This window comes from Patella vulgata, chromosome 7 (genome assembly GCF_932274485.2).
Source record: "Patella vulgata chromosome 7, xgPatVulg1.2, whole genome shotgun sequence".
In the NCBI taxonomy this organism is placed as follows: domain Eukaryota; kingdom Metazoa; phylum Mollusca; class Gastropoda; family Patellidae; genus Patella; species Patella vulgata.
In genome coordinates this window covers 33,926,989-33,947,883 of record NC_065885.2, presented here as the reverse complement: position 1 = coordinate 33,947,883, position 20,895 = coordinate 33,926,989, and the positions used below count along the sequence as shown (strand labels likewise).

Sequence of the window (20,895 nt, the reverse complement as noted above, 5' to 3'; positions counted from 1 at the left end):
ACTCTAGCGAGGTGAGCAAGGTCTTATTTTCACGAGTTCTTAAATCTGTGCGTTACCCTTTCAATGATGTCCGCCAAGTCGGTTAGAAGACGGAGACGTATTTTATAACAGCGTGTTGTGTCGCTCATACTGACTCTAGCGAGGTAAGCAAGGTCTTATTTTCTCACTAAGATGTTCATTTATATTGTTCAGGCGTTCACAGGGACTGACACGCGACCGTTTAGCAGTAAAAAGTTGCCCAGTAAAATTGACTGGGAAATCAAATCTTGTCGACAAGGATTCAATAGAAGGGTCCCTGAACGTAGAGGTCGATTGTAATGAGACCTACGTTTAGAGCTGAACTAGGTATATGTGCATGTTGGTTTTAGGCAATGTTATTTTTTTTTTACCTAAAAGTTTTAACTTTAAATTTCAAGATATTAGGTTGAAAATAATTCAAGATATTACTTTTAAATTTTAAGATACAAGTTAAAATTTCAAGATATAATTCCAAAGTTGATATTTTAAGTAAAAAATAAATAAATAAAATGGCACTATTTTGTATCCTTTACTATGATGTCGACTATGCAATAATAAATGCTATTATTTTTTCCCCTAAAATTGCAACTTTAAATTTCAAGATACTAAGTTGGATCATACAAGATACTACTTTTAAATTTTAAGATACAAGTTGAACTTTCAAGTTATTCTAGTTCACATTTCAAGATATTCAAGTTGACGTTTTAGGTAAAATATAAATAGATAAAATGGCCCTATTTAGCTTCCGTATATAGTTACGGTCACCAGCTGCCACCAAATATACGACTGGGTTGTAAAATATTTCAAGAAACTGAGTGGGAATTTCAAGATATTAAGTGGAAATTCTCTACCGTAGTCACGTCACCAATTACGAGATTATGCGAGCCTGCAATTTGACAACTATTGCGAAATTTTTAAAGTTGGCAAAATGCCTAAATTTCAATAAAGCATAATAACTGGGGTATAGACTATTTTTTTAGTCATGGCTTGCCTATACATAGCCCTTTGTGTTCAAAGGCATTTCATTGGTGTTTATGTTGTGAAGCTAAATGTTTGAAGCGTGACGATTAAATTATTGTTGTGACTTGTATATTCGTTCTTTGCGTATTTGCATATATGTATCGATAAGTTACGTATTATTTACATTTACATTTACATTTTAAATAAGGAAGTTTACAGCGCAAAGAATTTAACTACAACATCGCATTCAAACTCAAGATGATCTGGGAAATATTAGCAGTCTTAACTGGCCTTGTGGCTAAAAGTATGTTCTATTTCAATTTGTATTCATTACTTAATGGCAATATATTAATAATCACACCCCCAGTTGGGAATATCTAGTGATCTAGTGACAGGTTATTTTTCTTGTAAATGCTAGGTGTATAAAACCGCACACTTCTTCAGATATAATTATTTGAAGTTGATATTTGGAAAGAATGGTCCCTCCTGCACCATTGATAAGGGGAAACCACGCCGCTGTACCCTCCTTCTTCAATTTCTAATGGGTGTGTACTCAATCGGATGGACGTCATGGCACGTCTGTGCTCTTTGTTAATTACGGAGAAGAGGTAGTTATGCGCGTTAGAGATTGTGGTTTTAACAAGAAAGTAGGGTCGAAACTCGTCATGGTTAGTAGCACTGTCACAGGTTGGGCCAAATGACCTTTTTATATGCCACTCCCCATCCATCCCCCATATAACAGTATGACAATTTCACTTTATTATTTATTATATGTGTTTATAATGGCTGCTCCGGGTGGGACTCCCCCTAAATCACAGTATAAAAATTATTCTGTTTCTTTTTTCTTATTTTATTTTATTTCTATTATTTTTGGAGGGTTGGGGGAGGGGGGGATATACCTGTCGAAATTGAATATTATATTCGGGTTCAGATATTCGCTTCAAATCACTATAATTAGATTTGTTGTATATTTACGATAATTATAGAATTTGGGACGGGTATGCCAATCCGCCACAAATACAATTTATAAGATGCTTGGGTTTTCAATACTATAAGGTGATTTTTATTTTATCTTATTGATTGGTTAATGCAGGAAGCTAAATCTCTAACTCAGTATTATCCATAACTTTGGAAATTAAAAACACGAATTAGAATTCAGTATTGGTCAATTTCAATCGATATTGATGTTATTACCATACCGTGAAAATATATGATTCTAATATCCAATAACTAAGACACGGTGAACATATTTAAATTACTACACGACTCGTGTATCCCATGGACATAATTTGTAATGACCAAAGAAAAACATATCACAGAAGACAATGCGGAAGTAATTAAAATGGCTGATTCACAAACAACAAAAAATATAACGTGTATAGAATCGATTAAGCAGGCGCAAATGACCGCTGTTCAATCTGGACTGTCTGTGTATTTAAAGGCCCAATACCACTTTTGTTGAAACTGAATAATATGTCCCAATCTTTATTCTTGTCAACAAATTGTACTATTTTACAATATTCCAATTAATTGATGATACAAATTTCATCTTAACACACCTAATTTAAAAAATTGGAAAAATTCAACTAAATGATTTGAAAAGCCTGACGTAAAGCTTTTCAAATGTGACTTGGTTTTAAAAATATTTTTGAACCCTCTGGGCAAGTTAAATAGGATTTAATGGATAATTTACACAACAGGTAGGACACTAACACATCTAGTACTTAGAATAAGGCTATTTTTTATTTTCTGGAGCTGTCAAGCCAGCAAGAGTGTTATTGTCCCTTTAAACCGAACATAATTGATTAGAAATTACAATAAACAATTTTAAAATTGGTTATGAATCACTTTATATGCACTCATATTACATTAAATGGTTGTGGGGGGGGGGGGGCGCCGATGGCCGAATGGTTAGCGTGTGCGCGCTGCATCAAAAGATCTGTCATTGGGTCAACTGGCGTGGTTTCGATTCCCAGGTAATATGTGCACAAGGAGTAGGGTCGCCTGTCCAATCTCGTGGGTTTTCTCCGGGTCATCCGGTTTGTGGACGTTAAACCCCATTCTCCCCCCCCCCCTCTCTCTCTCTTTACGACCTTAACCCTGGTTTAACCGTAATTAATAATTCGAAATTTAATATTTATTGTCTTTTTATTAGCACAAACAATCAAATAAGGACTTTTGAAAAAAATGTGATTATAGGCCCACGATAATTCCAATGTACGTATATTGCGTTGCTTGGCAAACTACGTTGGGATGAGAGATTGAGCAATAGTAAGACGTCATGATCACATCAAGTTACACCCTACATTGTTAGACATAGACCGTGTATTTAAGTAGTAGTTCAATACATACACGATGATATAGGTTTACACAATTATAATGATTTGACATCAAGCGAGCGTTTTTGCAAAGCTGTATCTCTTTCGTCTTTGCTATTCAAAAGGGCTATACATAATCTCTTTTATAGTTGCATCAGGTCTGATATCCAACGCTAGGTGAATTCAGTAAGAGCGTACATTTTGTAATAAGATTCTTATGCATGAATGGATTTAGATAACTAACCTCATCTCTCAACCCTCCGTGTTTCGAGATAACAGATGGTGCTAAATAGTTCCACGAAGCAAAGCCCAACGCAAATCACATCGGGCCTCAGTAAGCAAAATTGACAATATTTTTCATCAAAATGGCGATTGATTATTGTTATTTATAATATTTCTGCCCCATCCAACTACAATTAAGCATATAATTCTACCCGAAACGGATATAAATCAACGTATTTAAAATCGAGGCGTTAAGCCGTTACTAGGGACGGCATTTTTAAACGGGAGATGTATGACGGTGTATGTCGGAAAAAAACAACGCTTCATTAATTTAAACGCAAATATCTGGAGTTAGGCGATAGTTGAGCCACTACATTAGCCTCTGTAAGGTTAATTAGTCAAAATAATATAAATTGTCTTATTTTAAGATGTTACATGCATTAATAAAGAAACTGTGGTTGCCACTTGGAGCTAAAAATAAAGGCACCCAATCGTAGCTAAAAACAAGCACATCAGTATATCTCAACGTTTTTAGCTACGAGAACGTAACTAGAATGGACTTAGTCCAGAATGGATTTGAATGAAATCGGTACAATGTATGATTTCATATACATACCACTTTTACATTGTCATATTGACTATTGACAGTGCAGAAGACAATATAAAACTGCTGTTTATAATTAGACCACAACAACTATTAGTCCAGGAGCTAATGACAAAATTATATGGTCATCAGTTAAAAAAGGCTTGACCTACACCCCCCCCCCCCCCCGCAAGTGGGTGTCCATATGAGTAGAAATCATTTGGTCGGGCCCTGCTGAGGCATATATCCACAGCAGCACCTTAAAGTACCCCTCATGGGGCCAAAAATTAGGCCGTAAGTTACATGGTTGAAACTTTCTAGAAGCAAAGTAAATATTTCACAAATCTAACCAAAATTTCCGGGGCTTTCCCCAAGTCAGACCATGCCCAATATCTCCTCACGGGGCTAATAATATGGTCATCAGTTACATTGGTGAAACTTAAAAGTCTGCCCGACCACGCTCTTAAATGAAAATACTTACAATCTGATTAACGTACGATGAATAACAATACACTTTATAGATTGTTTAAGTGGCATTTAGTAACTGGATGAGAATAACACATGACACAATTATATGGAATACAAGCTACTATAATTGTGTCATGTGTTACACTTTATAGATCTTATAAATAATGGCAATGAGATATACGTGACATGTAGTACACCAACATTAACAAAATGTTATTAATTGAAATGAATAATATAACACGATAATTATTAGGTCTAATTATATATGTACGCGTATACGATTACTTAATAAATTATCGTTGCTATGGAATAATGAAAATAAAATAAATCTAGTTCACCACACGTGACCAGGTCCGTCAATTAGCAGTTACAACATTTATGTCCCAGCGACCGTTCGACAGATTTATCCCAAATTTCGCCTACAATCCAATTTGAACATCTTCGGTGTAAACGTATACTCAAATCACGGGAAATCGGGACTTTTTTCCCAAATCTATACAATTTAAAATGTAAACAATAATAAACAACAAATAATCCGTTAAGAGTTTTTCTGAGGTTTTATACAGCGTGTAATACACGTCATTATTAATTGAGACAAAGTCGAAGTGCACATAGAATGGACGTGAAAACTTTTCGATACGTGTAGCCAATGGTTATTATATCCACTTTACGGCAAGTTCACACCAATCTGATTGAAATTAATTCAGCTATCTTCACTCAAAGTCGTAAAAATAGAACTCTTTTCTCACGACAGCGATTTTAATACACTCTACCATCGTGTGCAGTCCAAACGATTCGAGGTACATTTTCGTCAGAAGAGTATTGTGATATAAAAACATAATATGGAACACAATTACTATTTTAATTAAAGAGACGTTTCGTTGAGGGTTCTAATTTACCTGAGTAAAGGAGTACATGAATAAAAAGATGTGGTCATGCAAAGTGTATCATAAAAGTCAAACATGATTGAAACTCGATTTGTAAATGACGACCCGTTATCATCGTATGGCGCCTTTCTTTCTGCATGCGGATTTGACTTCATTACTCTGAAATAGACCGTAAAATTGAAATACGAAAAAATCTATACTAATATTTGTGACTGTCGTTTGTCTGTTTGTCTGTTCGGGGTTGGCGGCTACATTAGGTCTGCCCCGAGTCTATGTGGTTTTTACTGCGGGCACTTCGCTTTTCCACATAAAGCCAGCGGATTCTTTTCCCCACGGGTTTTTTTTCTATACGCCCTGATGACGCCAAACATCAATCAGCTGGACCTCCTGTTTTAACTTTATTATAACAAAGGGAGAAGATAACCCGCCCTTTCTTCTCACGACAGCGAATTTATAAGTGTGCTTTAAGAAACTTTTGGAATCTTTTTATTTTGTGTTTTTTGAACAAATTTCAAGTGTAAATAATTTAATTAAATCAACCTGTCCATAATATCATATTCATTGTATTGGACGTTAAATCTGTAATAAACAACAAAAACAACTCAATTTTAATCAGATTGGTGTGAACTTGCCGTAAAGTGGATATAGTAACCATTGGGTATACGTACATGAAATTTAGATTTTTCATCTTACGTAGTCTTTAAGTAATAGTTATTACCACACTTTCCGAGTGTATCGGTGAAGATCAGGACAGTTTTGGTCGACCAAATGTTTCCTGATCTTCACCGATATACCGAGGAAATCCATTATTGGCTACAACTATTTCTCAGCTACAAGACATTGAAGCAGGAAATTATGGTATTAATGTTTTAAATGTATTAGAGTCAGCCCCTACAGTAGTTAATGTCGACTCATTAAGAAAGGCACATTTCTGGTACAAAGAACAAAAGATTAGGGATGGGAAAAAAACAAAGGGTGATGCTAGAGTGATAGGGATGACATTTGTTAGAAATGTTGTAAATAATTTGGGGAATGCAGATTTGAGGAAAAGGGGGATAGTGTTGTACTAAAGAAATTGTGTAATTATTTGATGTAAATTGTGAGGTAGATTTTGTCTTATATTAAGTCATTGGGTAATTATTTTCAAACAATTGATCTTAACATTAATGACTGTTTCAGATATTGTGTCATTCAGGAATTATTTAAAACATGTTGATTATGGGATAGACTGCATTGATTATGTATTGAAACTTACTCTAAAAGAAAAAAAAACCAACAAATTTTGTTGATGTATATAAAATTGCAAGTAGATTATTGTTACTAGTTGCAACTGTTGATTGTGAAAGGGGGTTCAGTAAACAAAATTTAATTAAAACGGCCAGTAGGAACTTTATCAAGTTCAATGTCCATCACTCTAACTAAAAATCAACCAGATCTTCAAAAGTCATTTATCAATTGGGCTAATGTAAAGCAAACGAGGATTTTGTAAATTGTGTATGAAAATTAAATAATAGATCCGAAATAACATTTTGTAAATTGTGTATGATATTTTAATATATGCAAAATAAAATTGTTTTACACTTTGACAATATTTGTTTTTTATCATAAATTTTTGGCGGATAAAATATTCAAGTTGGCGGAATAAAAATAACATCAATTTTTTATATAAAAATTGTGATCCATTTTGGCGGAAAAAAAAATGAAAGCCAGTGTGAGCCCTCGTGCTAGTAAGTCACTTACATCACATTTCTATCGAGTATTGTGAAGCGAAATGTTAAAAATAGCATTTATTAACCAGTCGTGTAAAGCGAAATGTGACAAATACTTTCTGCTCTGTATCCCTTTCTGTGCCTCACGTTACATCCCACTTCTACTCGTTGCCACTGGCAACCTTTCATAAAACTGTCCTGTTTAATTGCAATACAAGCTTAAAAGTGTTCATGTATCAGAAATGTACAGAAAGAGTACTGATCATTTCTGATACACGGATACTTTTATACCGTTTTAGATATCTATCAAGCAATAAGTAGCGGACGTTTAGTCCGACCCAGATCGCAATTGATAACGAGGCTCTAACCAATGTACATGAAACAACTAGTCAAAATCATAGTAACAAAACAAAATGGGGGGAACTACATGGCAGTTCAAAAACATATACAATGACATTAAATTAACATAACAACATATTAAAAAAATCAATTATTATACATACCAATTGGCATCTATTTCATAATTTGGTTTGATTTATATTAATATGCAAAATATATAAATTAGAATATTGAATAATTATTTTAATTAATTGTGATGATAGAAGGCGCAGTTCTCTTGCTGGACACTTCACAGGCATTGAAAATAAGCAGGATGAAAAAAAAACGCCTAGAAAGTCATAAACTTTATTACAAATAAATTTCAACGGAAGAACCATTCGCCGATGCATACTTTCACCAGGAATGACCCACGTTTCGCATTTCCTTTACACTACATTTAATAATATCGCAGTCCTCTACGCCATAGACATTGTTTTGACGATGTGGTCTAAACAAACACGTGATTGTTTTACGCTCAGAGTATCATGGCAAGACGCACGTGTAAATACTACTCAGGTCGTCTCTCCACTGCGAAATCATTCTACCATGAAATGTAACGTGAGGCTCAGAAAGGGATAAATAATGAAAGAACAGAAAGTATTTGTCACTTTTCGGTTGAAACGACTCGATAATGAATACTATTTTTCACATTTTGCTTCACAATACTCGATAGAAATGTGATGTAAGTAACTTATTAGCACCTTTCCTCGGTGTATCGGTGAATATCAGGACAGTTTTGGTCGGGAGCCGCCTCGGCTCCGCCTCGGCTGGGCCCCTCGACCAAAACTGTCCTGATATTCACCGATACACCTCGGAATGTGTGCTAATAACTACTACTTACATTTCATGGTAGAATGATTTCGCAGTGGAGAAACGACCTGAGTAGTATTGCATTTACACGTGCGTCTTGCTGCGTTACCCTGAGCGTAAAACAGTCACTTTTTTAGACTGCACTCCACAGATAGATGACGTGAATATAGAGCCAACCACGTCGTCGAAACCACTTGTCCTGGCGTAGAGGACTGCAATTATATTAAACGTAATGTAAAGGACACTGCAAAACGTGGGTCAATCCTGTTGAAGTGTGCATCGGCGAATGGTTGGTCCGTTTAAATTTATTTGTAATAAAATTTATGACTTTCTAGGCGTTTGTTTTCATCGTGCTTATTTTCAATGCTTGTATAAAAGTGTTCGTTTGTCGGAAATGAACAGTACTCTTCCTGGAAAGCGTACTGGTCATTTCTGATACACGGATACTTTTATGACCAGCCGCATCTCCAGTATTTTAGGAATCAGACCGCACTTATTCCCATCAATATTTAGAAGCCGATCAGTGTATAGAAACATTTGGAAGTTTTAATGGACAGTTATTAAAAATCAGGAGACAACATGCATTCCATATTGAAATCTCCTGAAGGAGAAGATGACATATATATATAGTCCAAAAACAGCATTACAAAAATGGACTCCCCAAACTAAGAACATAGGAATGCAGGTCAGAATCTAAGTAAGTGAACACTTCTGCTCGAACATAGCTATATGCAGGAGGTTGGCATGTGCAGTCAGAATTATCCTGGATTGTCTAGAGTGCCATACATCCTTTTGTGAGCTATGCCATCTTCCCCTTCAGGATTTCAATATGGAAAGCATGACGGTCTGCTAAACAAGGACACCGTCAGATATTAAATGCCTCTCGGGGATCAGGTGGCTAAGTGGGTTAGACGCTGGCTCGCTAGCCTGGAAGTCGGGTGTTCGATCCCTGCATTGGCCGAGAAAGTTCATCCAGATTTTCGGCGTGATTCTCCCTTGTCAGTGATGCAGGATGGAGGGCCTGACAAGAACAGCTGTCTAGTCGTTCGGATGGGACGAAAAACCGAGATCCCGTGTACAAATTCGCGTGCACGTAAAAGATCTCTTGGCAGTTGGAATTCGATATAAGAGTAGGCCGTATCGCCGCTGCCCGGGCAAAATTTCCCTCATAGCACACTGTATGGCGTATGCCCGTCTTCATTAGCCCAGGTTAGGAGCAGAACAGTAGGACGTTAAACCCTATTTCATTTCATTTCATTAAATGCCTCTCCATGAACACTTATAAATATTTTTACTTGTGGTTCTTCTTACACGAGAATGTGGATAATAGATATATGATAGTAATTGCAGCCCATAAATCTATACGATGATCTGCTCCTAAATACCGATCTTAACAACGGCAAAATTATTACCTTCCCTTCGGCTATCCAGTGAGCGTGAAAGTCCGATTTTGTCACGAAAATGTTATGATTTTTGACCAAAATACCCTATTTGACAGACATGTTCAAATTAATAACGAAACATACAATAGTAATGGTGATGATCTCTGGTCATTTGAAAATAATCGTTGGTCATTGACGAAAAAAGCCGCTTCTTTGGTTAGATTGTGCTGATATAAAGGCTTGCCATGCCACCCGATTCTGAAAAATTATAGGCCAGTTACGTCCCTTCCCTACGATGATCGAGATCGTCGGATTTTGTCAGAAAAACTTTATGATCTTTAACGAAAATAACATATTTCGCACGAGGGACGCTCAAATAACAAAATATAGTACTAATGTTGATAATCGATGGTCATTTGAACTTTTGAAGACAATCGTTGATCATCAGTAAAAGAAGAATCGCATGGAAAATATTGCTTTTTACACATATTCAGAATATTCCTAGCACACTAAAGGGTTTAGTGCCGGTCATGTTTTTCTTCTGGCATATACTTGAACGAATGCCCTTCCTAACCACACTAAGCAATTCTAGGTCAGAACCGCCAAAAGGTAGCTACATACGTTTTTGGGAGACACAGTTTTCAACATATTATGTAAAATGACCACTTTAAGAACATTCCACACGATTCATTCATTACCAAACGACTGCAGGATTTTATTAAGTCGACCACTTGACCCATCATACCTGACCAATATTAAAATGTTAGGATCGTTTTGAAATTTTGTTAAAAAATGGTCGAAATATGGCAAATTTGACCCAAAACATCAATTTCCAGTTAGACCGGAAGTTGTTTCACTACATCGCGTGACTTCTCTGTCGCCTAGGGGTCCCTGTCCCATAGTTCAGCTCTGAACGTAGGTCTCATTACACTCGCCCAGTACGTTCAGGAACCTTCCTATTGAATCCTTGTCGAAAAAGAATCGGCCCAGTCAATTTTACTGGGAAACGTTTTACTGCTAAATGGTCTTGTATCTGTCTCTGTGAAAGCCTGAACAATGTAAAGGAACGTTTTAGTGAGAAAAAACGACCTTGCTTACCTCGCTAAAGTCAGTATGTGCAACATAACATGCTGTTAAAAATACGCTCCCTTTTGTTAAACGGCTTGGCAACGGTCATTGACATCTAAATATAGGGTAACGCACAAATTTACGTAACTCGGCCATATATGACGAAACGAAATTTAGGTGAAACAAATCGCATGCATAGAAGCTTGCACCTAAAAGATCTCTTGGAAACGCCATTGCCTTGTCTTAATTATCTTGCACGCACGACTTTAATATCTCGAGCGCTCGACTGACTGACGTTGCGAGTATCTCGCGTGCACGACTTGCTATATCTCGCTCTCGAGAACAATTCTTTTCTGATATGTCTTAAATCAGCCACCGTAGTAACTGAACACTGTCACATAAAATTAATATGGATTCAAATACCAGAAACATCGTTTCGCCGAAGAAAACAAAGGGTTTCACTTTGCAGCTGATAGACGCGATTATCATTTAATTTTGTCAGTTGCATTACTTGGATTTGAAAATGAAAATAGCCAATGGCTTGTAAGTTCTGTATTAGGGTAACCCGTGCACCGTACAGAGTTGGTCCCGACACGGCGAATGTACACGCTTCAGTGGCTTATCTTGAAGTGATTTCTCGCATACACTACGCACTATGATAACACTCAGCAGAAGAGTCTATGATACTATAAATAGCCATCGCACGTGCAATTCTCTACACATCTATCAACTATTACAGCCGTATAAACAATCTATTGTTGACGATTCTGAATAGCAGTAATATTTAGCTTATTGGGTATTACAGCAGCTTTAGAAATTACGTTCGTTTTATTTTTTAAATTGCATTATCATTAACTGTACCATTAGGAGCGGCATCGTTTGGTTTAGTACAAATAATATCTCTGAAATACTTGCTTCGAGCAAGAACATGATACAAGCAGTAGTTGCATTTTACTTTTAGAGAGAGAGAGAGAGAGAGAGAGAGAGAGAGAGATGGGGTTTAACGTCCACTCGACACAAACCAGGTCATTTCGGGACTAATGGTTTAATTTTATTTCAATAATTCGCTTGCGCGTATGGGTCTTTAGCAGTGGGAGGAAACCGGAGGACCCGGAGAAAACCCACGAGGTTGGACAGGCGACCCTACTCCTTGTCACGTACAGCGGGGATTCGAAACCATGCCAGTTGACTCAATGACAGGTCGTATGTTACAGCACGCACGTGCTAACCATTCGGCCATCCAACCCTGCTTTACTTTTACAAGGTTCTTAAAACAATTGTTGAGTTGCCCAACGTGCGTGTTTCTAAATTCAATTTATTGTTCCAGCTTTCTGTTATGTTTCGTAGTCTTGATTATCCCGGCCTCTTAATCAAACGTAGAATGGTCGGTAGACGGGTTAAGCGAGGCTACCTTCAAAACAAGAGCACGTAACCTATTTTTTACTCACGTGTGCTCGGATGTGATGGCCAACACTCGGAACCACCTTTCGGTGTATTATTTATGGATGATTAAATGGTCATAGCTTATTAAGTACAGCATGACCGTTTATTTAGTGACTATAAATGTTTGAAGCTGATTTAAGGCTTGGTGTATATATATAGATATTGTGGTGTAATTGTCGAGATATTTGGAGATATTTATTTATGGTTGGGCACCCTAACAGTCTGTATTATAAATTCAGAATAAATTAATGTGATTTTGTAGAATAGTTTATTAAGAACGGACATAAAACGTTAAAATATTACACCTTTTTTACGTTGTTTATAATGACGAGTTTTAAGTTTTAGCAGTATTGTTGATTAAGGACAGTTAACGTGAAATCAATTTCCACTTCCACTTAAAACCCACAATATATATTATTCGTTTACTTTTATTCAACGATAATTATTTTTAGTGATAGGTTGTGGTACATAAGTTACAATTCACATCCTCATTAACTTCAGTGACAAAGCCCAACCATCCTTAAATTGGTCTTTTTTGAACATTCCGATGAACATTATGAACATTTTTATAACCACAAAAGCCCAATATGGCACGCCCAACTGATAAAAATATTGAACGGAACCGACCATCTGGGCCAAGTCAAAGACATCTATAGGCGGTGTTTCCGGCTTGCCCCCCCCCCCTTGTTAGTGATGCAGAACGGAGGGCCTGATAAGGACAACTGTCTAGTCGTTCGGATGGCCCGAAAAACCGAGATCCCCTGTACACATAGGCGTGCACGTAAAAGATCCCTTGATAGTTGGAATTCGATATAGCACACTGTATGGCGTATGTCCGTCTTCATTATAGCCCAGTTCGGAGCAGAACAGCAGGACGTTAAATCCCATTTCATTTCATTTCTATAGGCGGTGACGTCATTTTTACCACAGTTTATCATTTTCGTAACATTATAATAACGAAGAGATCATAATATTCAGAAATAATGGGTGTAAAACCCGTTTTCGATGTACTCGTTTCTATGAACGGTTCTACTACATTTTTATTAGACCGACTTTTTTTGTCGGCGAAAACTCGCGCAGAAACGCCGCGGAAACTCGTACATAGAACACGAAAGTAAAGTTTTTATTAGTACCTTTTATCACCCAATAATACATTCTACAGCAGATATCGCTTGTGTGATAAATTTCATAATCTACTGCGATATCTCCTTAGGAGATATCGCTTTACATGAATTTGATTGTTCAATAAAAAAAACCTACTTATTTTTATTTTCAAAGAACAGTTCATTTTGGGTTAAAAGTAACTTATTTCTTATTAAAAAGGAACTATTTTTATTTAATTGACCTTGATAGAAACACTGGGTCAATATAAAGAACTTTGCAATGGTTGAGCCCAGGTTAGGAGCAGAACAGTAGGACGTTAAACTCCATTTCATTTCATTTCATTTGCAATGGTTGAATTGCTGTCAAAAATGATGTATCACTACGCCGTAATGTAATCAGGTTCCGTAAAAGTGAAATCTATAGCAAAGACTTATATTTATTTATTTGAGCATGTAAGAAGGGATCGGGTGATAAATAAAATCTCCTACTCATCTTTTTTTGATATCAAAAAATATCAATTCTCGATAAAGTAAAAACAAAGTCTCGTTTTTTTATTTAATTATCGACTTGTATTGATATTTTTTTATATAAAAACAAGACGAGAAGGTGATTCTCTACATCTCTTTTAATTACAAAAAAAACCCCCAAAACGCCGTTATCTTTGTTTTGATTTTTTTTGTGTGTAATTGATATTGTTTGTATTATTGTAGATGTAAATGGTTTGTACCGACGTGCTTACAGATATACGTATTATAATTATTATAATTATTATAGCTATTATCGTTATTCTAGCTACACTTATGCCTATTCAACGTAAGTAAAGCATACTTTATTTTATGAAGTCGGGTCTACTCGTATTTCGATGAACAACCAAGCGGAAACGTCACTGTCTGGGCTAAATTCTCCTCCCCAACATTGCACACGTGACCGTTATGTTAGTCTCAAAATCACAAATATATGGTGTTGACAAGACGTTAAACTCCATTTCATTCACTTCAACCACACCCGCGCACGAAAAAAAAGACGTGGATTGGTAACCCCCAACGACCGCGCATTGTTCTCTATCTATTACATGTGTTTCATACGCCCACGTTTTCATATAGATGATAGTGAGTTAAAAGACTTGGCCCCTTAAAAGTTAAAGATCCCAGATGAATTTGATGTTGCTTATAGCCCCGGCTTTTACGCAAAATGTCTAATGTATGTATGTACATTATACAGTGGACCATTTACAGACCACAATTTTGGTCCAGTTCATAATCATTATTGCATTAACCTATGTCCGTTTGACCGTTCGTCCGTCACTCAAACGTTTTCCACGTGGGCGTATCTTGCCTGCCAACCGCTTATTTTAAAATTGTATTTATTTATTTGCAGAACTATAGGTCTAATTGTTGGCGGTGTAATTGGGGCTGTTGCTCTGATTGCTTTCGTGATTGCATTGATATGTTGCTGTAGACGATCCCGTGGAAGGGCTGGCACTGTTTTAACAACCAACAATCCAACCGTTACTTATGTAAACCAATCTACAGGTACAACTTTAATATTAAAATACGAAAGTACAACAAAAATACAGTTTCGAGTAGAACTAATGTGGTGTTTCGTTAGTGACGGGGGTTATATGAGTTTTATTTCCATTTAGTAAGCGAAAGTAGGATTGTTTATTAATTTTAGTTTAGATCACACGGTCTGCCATTGACTCAAGTGTCATGGTTTTCCTGTCAAACATTTTTATCACTTTTGCAAGTCTAAAAAATAGCACCTCCTCTAGGGGATTTCTAAAAACCATTTCATCAGCAAATTATGACAAATAATTTTTACACAATAAAATATCGTTGTAATTTTATGGTCTTTTATTTTCCAGTACACCAACCAGGTGTTTACCCTAATCAACCAGGATATCCAAATACAGCAGCATATCCTGCAATGGCCGCCGGACCGCCACCGTATGCCTACGTAAATAACGCCTATCCATCTCAACCGGAGCAGCCGCTGGGTGTTCAAAACGTATCACCTATGCCGCAACCAACACAGGAACCCGGCATGCCGGTTAAACAATAATTCCAGACCCCGATATTGTATTGTCTTGGCAATTTACCCCATTTACTGACACGTTTAATGGACTATAAAATATATTAGCCTATAGATAAAGCTGTCAAGATTAAAAGTATATTGACCCTTCAATTTCATTCCGTGTAAAATCAATACCTGACGTTTATTAAATCAATCCAATCTTACTAAAGAAAATATATTTCATCCATGTAAACTATGTACATTTACGTGGTGATTTGCAAGCAAGTAAACGTAAGCTCTCTCCTGCTTTCTATACGTTAACCCTCCTACCCGCATGCAAATACCGTAAAGGAAACCGAATCTCTTACAACATTAGACTGTCGATTATCAGCCTTACAATACAAGTTAAAAAATAACAAAATAATTTTAAAAATACCCCCTAACCCAATATATTTACATTCAAGCTATCGACAGACGAATTATTTATTGTTAATTTGACAATAAATAGCTAATCACATGAAAAGAACTGGAATATGTGGAGATAGTCATGACTATTCCTGTAAATAAACGGATGTAACTAAAGAATAAATAATCTCAATCAACTAGACAAATCGGCCCCGTTTGTCGCGACGCAGGAGCGCCATCACGTAGTGATCTCTAAAACTATTATGGCCACTTCCGCCTTCATTTCTATCGGGTTTGGAGCTCAAACGACGGCAATAAACTCGCTCTAACTTGACTGAATGAAAAATCTAACATACCTTTCGACTTTGTGGAATAACAATCTATAATTCTAGTGATCTTTTTTTTTGAAAATCTTATCGGATTCCTGAGAACAGATGTATTTTCTTCATGATCACCATCAAAACATTGAAGAATCGATTATGTCGTAAATTTTATGTTAATTAGATTGCCATTACTTAGATTTTCCTTTTTCTCACCATTTTATTGGGATGATACGAATATTTAGTATATATTAAAGACGTCTCTATTCATTTGACCTCATTTGACGTTTAAACCTATATAATGTACATGAATTTTAGGTACTATTTTTTTTTGCGGATGAATACAGCTGTTCTGTATTGTATTCTGTTGTTTGGTTCAGATTTCACCGCCGTCTTAGACTGTAAAAATTTTGGATCCATGTGTCGACGCTTTAAATCACATGGATCCATTAAACCTTCTAACTGTTTAATTCCATTTTTTTCATTGAAGATTCTTATATTACAAATCTTTCCTTACACTAGAAACGTATTCACTGGATATTCTCTAAATATTGTAGTAGTATATATTTTCATATATAATTTGCACACGTATTTAATTAATAAGATTTAAATTGCGTATTTTATTTTAAAACTTAAGTAACATTTCTTTGCTGACGTTGACACGTAAGACTTTTCAAAGAATACGCTGGGATTAACTGGAGGCAATATAACTACTCAAACTGAATTAATAAAAGATATATTTCATACTTCTAGTTTATACCAGCTAATTTAACTAAAATAACTTCTGTTATTTCATTGATTTATATAACGATTTTACTAAACCGAAAAGTAGGATTTAACAAATCTAGTAAATACTTATTTAGTAAAATAAACTTGATTTATATTATATTCGTGATTTATGTCAAATATCAAATAATGATATCATGATTATATAAACGGAAAAGTACGTGTCTTTATATGAAAACGAATCAATACTTGTTTATATTTATATTTCAATGATTTAATAATGTATTGCTTTAATTAGATAAAATACATAAATAAGTAAACGGAAAAGTACGATTTTATTACAATTGATAATACCTGTTTTACTATAATTTATAGTTAAGATTTAAATGATTTCAGACATCAGAGTTATATGTTATAACAAAGCGAGTTATATTTAGTTTATATTTTCATATTTACGCCACCCATAATTGATTATATTTGGGTTTTTTTATATATTCACACTTTTATTTCATATATTTTGATATTGACTTGAATAAATTATACTTTTAAAATTCAAAGGGTACGGAATCGCACGTTTATATAATATCTCAAAGTTCTGAACAGTTAATATTAGATTCTTTTGAAAAAGGAAGTCAGTTAAACTTTAATTAGATCAAACTGTAATACAGTCCATATCATAACTGTCTCTAATAAAGTGTTTATTATATTTTTTATACATAGTGTCTCATATTTTTATTGATGGACAAAAAATACACAATTCTATTTAAAGCCGAAGATCCTGAATTGGGGGATTTTGTATCCCTTGCAGTCGTGCTGATGGGACGTAATACAAGGTCCAATGTAAACAATGGTGTCGTAAGGGGGAGGGGGGGTGGTCGAATGGTTAGCACGTGCGTGTTGTATCATAAGGCCTGTCATTGAGTCAACTGGCGTGATTTCGAATCCCCTGTTGTACGTGACAAGGAGTAGGGTCGCCTGTCCAACCTCGTGGGTTTTCTCCGGGTCCTCCGGTTTCCCCCCACTGCTAAAGACCCTACGCGCAAGCGAATTATTGAAATAAATTAAAAACCATATGTAAGTCCCGAAATGACCTAGTTTGCGTCGAGTGGACGTTAAACCCCATTTCTCTCTCTCTCGCTCTCTCTCTCTCTCTCTGGTGTCGTAAAAGATCCTTCGACAAATGAAACTCTATAAGAGTAGGCCATGGCGCTGCTGTCCGGGCAAAATTTCCCTCATAGCAAACTACGAGCTTAATCGGAGAAGAACAGTCAGACGCGAAACCCCATTTCATTTTATTTTCATTAATGTATTCCCCTGCAAACTATAATATTGCGTGTTCTGAATCCTGTGCACACTAAAATATTTTGAAAGTTGAATATAACTATTGGGATGTTTCGTAAAACATTCAGGTAACCTTTATCACGTTAATGATAAACCACACAAAGGTTTTATTTTTAAACGTTGATTTCTCGCATTAAAGATGATCTATGTAAGATTTTGTTGAATATAACTAATTCCGTATGCCACTCAGGTAACATTTATCACGATAATGATAAATCACACAAAGGTTATATTTTTAAACGTTGATTTGTCGCATTAAAAATAATCTATGTAAGATTTTGTTAAAGCACGGACAGTTCACGCTATATAGTTAAAAGATAAATGATGAAAAGGGAACATGTTCGAAATTTCCGTCAAATTACTTCATTCTGAGCGGAGTTTTTGCCGTTTGAAGAACAGTATAGTCTCGATTGTCACGGTTGCCGTTGTTACGGTAATAAACAAAGTCTTGATTATACATTTTCAATTAAATTCTTAACTAGCAATCGTATTTAAATCAGTTGAAACCAAAAGTACCCGATGTTCTTGAACGTTGATCATGGGCTTGGCAAGTGAATAAATGCCCAATTAGTGATTTACGTAACATTTGAGGCCAATCGAAAGATTTCGCTCGTAGTCTTACATAAGACAATGAACTAATAAAGTCCAGAAAAATTAGGCTAAATCTATATATATATTTGTGACTGTCGTTTGTCTGTCTGTCTGTCTGTCTGTCTGTTCGGGGTTGGCGGCTACACTAGGTCTGCCCCGAGTCTGAAATTTGGGGTATAGGGTTAGCTCGGACCGGGGAGTAACATAGGCCAGGTGGCGTTAGTCTACCACTTCCGGTTTCGGAGTTATGACCCCCGAGCGAAGCCGGTTTGTTCGTGGTTGGCGGCTACACTAGGTCTGCCCCGAGTCTGAAATTTGGGGTATAGGGGTAGCTCGGACCGGGGAGTAACATAGGCTAGGTGGCGTTAGTTAACCACTTCCGGTTTCGGAGTTATGACCCCCGAGCGAAATCTGTCTGTTCGGGGTTGGCGGCTACATCTGCCCCGTGTCTGAAATTTGGGGTATAGGGGAAGCTCGGACCGGGGAGTAACATAGGCCAGGTGGCGTTAGTCTACCACTTCTGGTTTCGGAGTTATGAACCCCGAGCGAAGCCGGTCTGTTCGGGGTTGGCGGCTACACTAGGTCTGCCCCGAGTCTGAAATTTGGGGTATAGGGGTAGCTAAGACCGGGGAGTAACATAGGCCAGGTGGCGTTAGTCTACCACTTCCAGTTTCGGAGTTATGACCCCCGAGCGAAGTCTGTCTGTTCGGGGTTGGCGGCTACACTAGGTCTGCCCCGAGTCTGAAATTTGGAATATAGGGGTAGCTCGGACCGGGGAGTAACATAGACCAGGTGGAGTTAGTCTACAACTTCCGGTTTCGGAGTTATGACCCCCGAGCGAAGCCGGTCTGTTCGGGGTTGGCGGCTACACTAGGTCTGCCCCGAGTCTGAAATTTGGGGTATAGGGGTAGCTCGGACCGGGGAGTAACATAGGCCAGGTGGCGTTAGTCTACCACTTCCGGTTTCGGAGTTATGACCCCCAAGCGAAGCCGGGTATCCTACTAGTGTAATCATATTTTTAAACGTTGATTTGTCGCATTAAAAATGATCTATGTAAGATTTTGTTAAAGCACGGATAGTTCACGCTATAATAGTTAAAAGGTAAATAGCTGATGCCACATTTTGTTCATTGGCCAGGTTCATAATATACTATTCAAAAAAGTAGGGGATATTTGATTTTTAAGTGTTATTAAAGTCACCTAATGAAACTGACGAAGAAACAAATGACAAAATGAAATGAAGTTCACATTCATCGATTTATTCCAAATGATCGTTAGACTAAGTAAGGCACAGACTGACCATTATAAGGGTAAAATGATACCCGGGGTCAAACAGCAAAGTTACCACAGCATCACAACCAAGTCAGTAACGGGTAAATCCTCCTCTGTTTGCCAAACAAGCATTGATCCGACGTGGCATACTCCTAATGAGACGTCTACGGTCATTTTGGTCCAGATTGTCCCATTCCTGTTGCAACGCAGCAGCAAGTTCTTGGACATTGGCAGGACGTTGTTGACGTTGACGTAACCTCTGTCCAAGCATGTCCCAGACATGCTCGATGGGGGAGAGGTCGGGAGTCAGTGCTGGCCAAGGTAATGTGGTGATGTTCTGTTGTTGGAGGTAACCTGTAACGATCCTGGCCCTGTGACATCTTGCGTTGTCATACTGGAAGATGAAACGGCGGCCATGACGTCGTGCGAACGGCACAACATGGACTGCCAAGATGTTGTCCCGGTAGTACTGGCCTGTAACACGCCCTGCAACAACATGTAAAGCCGTTCTTCCAGCAACAGTGATGCCTCCCCACACCATAACAGAACCACCCCCAAATCGATCATGTCTGATGACGCTCCAGCTTCGATTATCCCAGTGTTGACGATCCCTACACCAACGACGTCTTGCCTGAATGTGATGATCTCTCAAACAAGGGATCACGCGAGGACGTCGGGCGCGAAGGTGACCCCTATGCAGTCGATTCCGAATCGTCTGGCCACTCACTCTCACACCAGTGTCTGTTTGAAGACGAGCGCTGATCTGATTTGCTGTGATGACACGATTTCTCAAGGCCAAGGTACGGATAAATCGATCCTGGGCTTGAGTTGTTGCCCTTGGTCGACCTGAGCGTGGTCTGTCCTGTACAGATTGTGTA

At 37.2% G+C, this 20,895-nt stretch overlaps 1 long non-coding RNA gene across 1 annotated transcript; it reads left to right on the top strand.

Annotated features, from left to right (window-relative positions):
* Nucleotides 1–1,089: 1,089 nt before the first annotated feature.
* Nucleotides 1,090–17,529, top strand: LOC126826730 (uncharacterized). Its single transcript, XR_007682370.2, has 4 exons — nt 1,090–1,282; nt 14,061–14,163; nt 14,728–14,882; nt 15,215–17,529. It is a non-coding gene; the product is annotated as an uncharacterized LOC126826730 (long non-coding RNA).
* Nucleotides 17,530–20,895: the final 3,366 nt, after the last annotated feature.